Source organism: Chelonia mydas, chromosome 6 (genome assembly GCF_015237465.2).
Source record: "Chelonia mydas isolate rCheMyd1 chromosome 6, rCheMyd1.pri.v2, whole genome shotgun sequence".
Classification (NCBI taxonomy): Eukaryota; Metazoa; Chordata; order Testudines; family Cheloniidae; genus Chelonia; species Chelonia mydas.
The window spans coordinates 103,045,544-103,051,543 of NC_051246.2; the positions used below are offsets into that span (position 1 = coordinate 103,045,544).

General features: G+C 44.5%; 1 protein-coding gene across 2 annotated transcripts in view; it reads right to left on the reverse strand.

Moving 5' to 3' along the window:
- TC2N (tandem C2 domains, nuclear) overlaps positions 1-5,631 on the reverse strand; it is a 49,310-nt gene extending 43,679 nt beyond the window's left edge. The window contains exon 1 of one of the 2 annotated variants that reach the window (XM_043549350.1): positions 5,252-5,631. The gene's annotated coding sequence lies outside the window, so the exon portion shown is untranslated. Of the gene's footprint in view, positions 1-4,625 lie in introns of both variants that reach the window. The other variant, XM_007055444.4, reaches the window with a different exon arrangement.
- Between the last annotated feature and the right edge of the window lie 369 nt (positions 5,632-6,000).

A 6,000-nucleotide genomic window follows, 5' to 3' on the forward strand; every position in this document is an offset into this window, starting at 1 on the left:
GACAAGAAAGGATAGTAAAATAAGTTGTGGAGGTCGTTAATGCAAATGAGCGAAGCCATTATGTTGGATTGCACGATCATTTGGATTCAGATGGGGGCTGACAATGAAAGAAGACTCTGAGAATGAAACTTCTGCAAGAAGAACGTGACTTCTAGTGAAAATGTGGCAGTAGTTCCAACATGAAAGACTTCATCCATTCTAACCCAGAAGAATATTGAATTTATCCTAGTCATCAACAGTTACTTTATAATCTAGTTTAAGTATAAGAGGTTTACTTTATCTAACATGTTCTAAAATTTATTGTGATTCCAAGATGTTTTTGCACCCAGAAGTCTCTCTCCTCTTTCTTACGTGAGATGGAAGAAGAGTAGCGAGAGAACAGAACTATCAGGTATTCTGCTATGCCTTTGATACTTGAAGAACTGGAGTCATTTGTAAGTATTCACAAACACTATAACCGGGAGAGAATACCATAGGCAGAAGAGATCTTATCACTTCGGTGTCTTAGGCTAGATTGAGGGCTCAACTTCGAAAATGTGTCCCTTAGTGACTTGCTCAAAGACACACACTAAGCAGAGCATTGAATAGAATCCAGATCTCTTGAGTGCCAAGACCATGTAAGACACACTTAAGATATTTTTGGTGTATAGACAGACAGCTCATGAAAATGAACTCCTCGCTAGAGCTGGTCAAATATTTTCAATTTTCACTAGAGTACAGAATTTCAGAACAAAAACAAGGGTGCAATCCAGAGAGAAGATAAGCATCAGCATTTATAGTGAGGGTGGTTTTAGGGTTTTAAATAATAATAATAAAGCACTGACAAGGTAACACCTAGCTAAGATGACTGTCAGACAAACACACATACTAAGCAGAAGAGATGTGACCTAGCTAATTCTGTATGTTCTGATGTGCTAACATAGCTAGGAGACATTATGCAATACTGATAGGTTCAAACCAAACCCAGGATCTAACTCTTTTCCTAGTTTAGTCTCCAATCCTACATATATTTATGCTCACGTTTAACTATATTCACATGACGACAAAGTGGGTATTCACCCACGAAAGCTTATGCTGCAGTACGTCTGTTAGTCTATAAGGTGCCACAGGACTCTTTGCCGCTATATTCACATGATAGGTTTCAGAGTAACAGCCGTGTTAGTCTGTATTCGCAAAAAGAACAGGAGGACTTGTGGCACCTTAGAGACTAACCAGTTTATTTGAGCATGAGCTTTCGTGAGCTACAGCTCACTTCATCGGATGCATACTGTGGAAATTGCAGAAGACATTATATACACAGACACCATGAAACAATACCTGCTGGTAAGCAGGAGAGTGGGGTGGGAGGAGGTATTGTTTCATGGTGTCTGTGTATATAATGTCTTCTGCAATTTCCACAGTATGCATCCGATGAAGTGAGCTGTAGCTCACGAAAGCTCATGCTCAAATAAACTGGTTAGTCTCTAAGGTGCCACAAGTCCTCCTTTTCTTTTTTATATTCACATGAGTAAGTCTTGGGAGTTCAATGGAACTACTCCTATGAGTAAAGTTAAGAATGTGCTTAACTATTTGCAGGATCAGGACCTCTGGGAAATCCATAAGCAGATTCTTATTCAGAGTCCACACACACACACTTACGTTGAAGCCACTGCCTCTCATATTTACATAAAATGTATTCAGAGTTCATTATGTATCCCCAATCGCTGATTGTTCTAAGGGTCCCAATGAAAATTTTAGATGTGTGTTTGCTATCCAAGTAAAATATATTTAGAACATTTTAACTGTAACACCTCCCCATTATCATTAACAATTCTCTCACCATCTAGATGGCTGGAGGAAGAGGGGGATCATCCATTGATGCAACCATCAGGCTACCAGGGAAACAGAGTAGTATTATTCACTGGGAGGATAACAGGATTTAACACAAAGCTCTCTTTGAAGTCAGTGAGAGTTTGACCCTTGACTTCAAAAGGAACAGGTCCCAGATTCTGTGTTTGGGGAGTTAGGGATTTGTCTGAGGAAGATTAGAGTGAGGATATTTACCAGATTTAAGGCATCTGAAGAAATATACTAGCTTGCTCTAAATACAGTTAGCTAGGTTGCAAGATTAAATAAAAGCCTAAAGAAAGAAGGGAATGAGTAGTTTTGCTAATGGTCAGACAAGACCCACTGATTAATTGAAATAAACAGTGCCATCTCAATTAAGCAAAGTCCAAGTTAAAAAGAGTATTATTGTCAGTTTAACCCAGGGTGCAGGAATGAACATCTTTGAACACAAACTACTTCTACTATTGATTGCTAGATTTGCTAGTGAGGAAAGGCCAGGGCCTAGTTCTCCTCCTCTCATTGTTACAACTCCATTGACTTCAGTGGAGTTACTGCCAATTTACACCAGTGTAAATTAAAGGAGATTCAGTGCCACAATATTTGCCCTTTCATTCTTAACTAGTGAAATGTGTTGCCTTCAGTATGGCAGCATGCCTAATGCTTAAAGAAAGTTATAAGATGAGCTTAATTACAACCAATCTTTATTCTTACAGTGCTACTTTAATGACGAGAGTATCTGAACACACCCAGTAACCCAAGCACACGGAATGCATTAACAAAAGTACAGCCTGGCTTTAGAACAGGATGTTTTGAAGCCACTTCTAATTCACAAATGATACTTGGAGTTTAATAGACCAGAATTAATAGACAAAGCATATTATAACTTAGAATAGGGTGATTTGAGGTGTGTTCTGTTGCTAATAAGTGAGAGATGCCTCAGTTGACAATACTCTACTTTTGTTTGTGGTTTCACTAAATGACTAGTTCCGTAAAGAGCTCCTCTGCAAGTGATTAGATTAGTTACAATGCTCCTTGTCTGAGTTTAAGAATGAACAGTGCCCAGTTGGATTTTGGTCATAATCAGTCTTGGTTTACATGAAATATTTTCATTTTAAGTCAAACAGCTTCATGCAGTACTGATGGTTTAGTAACTGGTTCAGTGTGAGAATTCTGAATATACGGGATTACAACTGGACCATGGCATAATTTATGCAAAGGTAATAATTCTATGGTTGAATGTAATAACTACTTCCACCATCAAGCTCCATTCTTGGCTGTTTGCAACTTGAAGGAAAGACCTGTTGTGAGCAGATTTTTAATAGGACACTGTCAATTTAAAACTAATATGATTGTAATAAAAACAAAAGCCCCAATCTTGCAAGCTGTTGCACACAGATGGATCCCTTCAGAGTCCCACTGACTCAGTTTGACTTCCCACTCAAGTCAATGGAAATTGTGGGTGCTCAGCCCCTCTCATGAACAGATCATTAGCCATTACTAATGTCTACAACTGATACTTTGCCAGCTGAAATTACACAGAACTCTCTTTATCCCATTAGCAAAAGTGACAAAGATTCAGCGAAGTTATAAAAATGAATGCCCTGATCTAGCAAACACTTATGCATGTCTTTAACTTTACACACATGAACAGTCTCATACATAAAGTTAAGCATACACAACAGTTTGCAGGATCAGTGCATTAGTTTGTTTTGCTTGCACAGGAGCCTTGTATATATCAGCATGGAATGATAATCTGCACTCTAATATTTTACATTTTGTATGTGCATCAGGTTTATATACATATATGTCAATTCACACCCCAATCAGCTCTTAATATTTACATTTTTAAAATACCAACAAACCAAATGGTTACAGTTAAAGGCCCTAATCAGAATTTCTTCAACACCTTCTCCTAACTCTGTTCCTAGTCACTCTTAGGTAACACTTGTTGCAATAGCCAGGCACAGCACGAATTACAGAGCACGTTACTATGGCAGTGTGGGTTTACAATAATGTAGTTCTTGTGAAACCTGTAGAGCTAAACTTTAGTCTTCAGATTAGTGATTACCTAAGGGGGGACATCAACTCAATTGTTTCTAGAGCCCACCACTTACTTGTGGGGATTGTCTGACACTCCTTCAAAATAAGTGCTTTATCGGTTATGTAGCTACATTGCCAACTCATTCCTGCAATTTGCCAAAGAGAGCGGGCTGGCTGCATCTGGCAAAGAGAAGGCACTGTCACAATATAAGGCCCTGGATACTTTCCCTAATGTTAGAGTGCAACAATGCAAGACATGGAGTTGAGGTTGGCAGGGGCCTGTGGTTTTCTTTATTAGGTCTTTGAAGGACAGAGCAACTTCATTCACTAACACCGAGTAGTTTGTTTGAAAGGGAGCACATGTTCAGAAGACCTCTGCCCGGGTTTTCAGACTGGGTAAGTAACCGAGCACATGCTGCTGCTGCTAGCCCCTTACAGAGGGGTCATGTTTCAGTTAGGGGCTTCCGCTGCGCTTTTTAGTTAGGTTTAGAACAACAGGAAAACCCTTTAACCCGTTGTCGCATCCCCTTGAGAGTTAAAAGCGCTGGCGAGGCTGGGACAGGCGGAGCGCGGGAGAGCCCAGAACTTTGGCGCCTCCTCAAACAGACCAGCAAGATCCCCCGCGTCAGGCGAGTCTGCACCGAAGATCCCAAAGAGAGGGGCTGCCCCGCAGGGAAACCTCCGGGCGCCAGCTACTGGGGTTCCCGTTCTGACCCCCCGCCGATACCGCTGACAGTCCCGGGGACTGGTCTGCTTACCTCGGCAGTCTCCCCCTGGGCAGGGCGGCTCCTCATCCTCCTCCCGGCGGGCGGCGGGGCTAGGCAGAGACTGGGGGCTGACTACTGAGAGAGACTCGCCGCCAACTTCTCCCCTCCTCACAGGGGCCGGGGCTTGGCAAAACCGCTGCGGAGCTTCCTCTGGGCGGGCAGGGCACTTGGCAGCTGGGTGCCAGGCTCCCTCGCCATGCTGCAGAGCGGACGGCGCTTGCACCTGCTCTCCCCCCCAGCAAGCCGCTGGCTCGAGCCCTCGCCGCCTAGTGTCTCTCCCTCACTGCCCCTGCACACAGCTGGCTCGAGCCCTCAATGCCCAGCATTTCTCCCCCAGCCTCCTCTGCGCAGCTGGCTCCTACCCCGGCACCCCGCTCCTGGACCTTGCCCCAGCTACCTGCACGCTCAGAGCGGTTCCCTCCCAGCTTCAGCCTCTCCCCGACGCTCCTGTACACAGCTGGCTCTAAGCTTTTATTGCCAGGGCTTCCCCCTCCTGCTCCCGTATCACGGCTGGGGCTGGGCTCAGCCGCTCCCCGCCTGTCTGCCCCTGAAAGCGATTCTGGTGCCGCAGCTCTCTGCCTTCTTCGCTTGTCTCCCCGAGGCACTGGCTTCCTTACCTGCCCAGGGCTTTCCATTACACCGGCGGCAGCAGCCTTTCCCCTGGGTCCTAACGCTTCGCAAGTCCAGGCTGCCAACGAGGGAGTTTCCAAGCTTGCAGTCCCGGCCCGCTGTAAAGCTCAGGTGTCCTCCCTCAGTGGAGCGGTTCCCCTTGGCGAGTGATTGATCGCTCTTGTTAAGAGAGGCGGGAGCTGGTTCTCCTGGTAAACTCCCGTCTGCGAGGCGGACCCCGCAGCTCCTCACAGGTGTGGCTGCTCATGGGATTTCTCACAAGGCCAAAACTCAGGACCCATTTCATTAAATTGGCTTCCCCGTTACTGTGGCACATAGGTGCCCATCCTGTTTCTCATTGAAGTCAATGGCAACATTCCCGATGAACGAACCGGGACTGGGATTATTATCAGGATTGGGCTCACATACTATGGTGAGGAGTGCAATAAAACCTCTATAGAAGAGAATATTTAGGGCGGAGTGAATTATTATTTATATTGTTATAATGTCCAGAGGCCCCAGTCAGGAAACAGCTCCCCATTGTGTTAGGCCCTGTACTGTAAAGCTCCCCCTAGTCTATAAAATACTTCACAATCTATATAGTGAAGCAGTAACTCAGAATTTTCCCCAGGAACATTTGCTCATTTCTAGACTCAGTCCCTTGCTGAATGTTTTGTGAGATTCCAAAATGTTTACGTAGGTTCAGTGTTTATGTAGGTCCCCTCTTTCCCCCACTTCCCCTTCCTCCCTTCTAGTT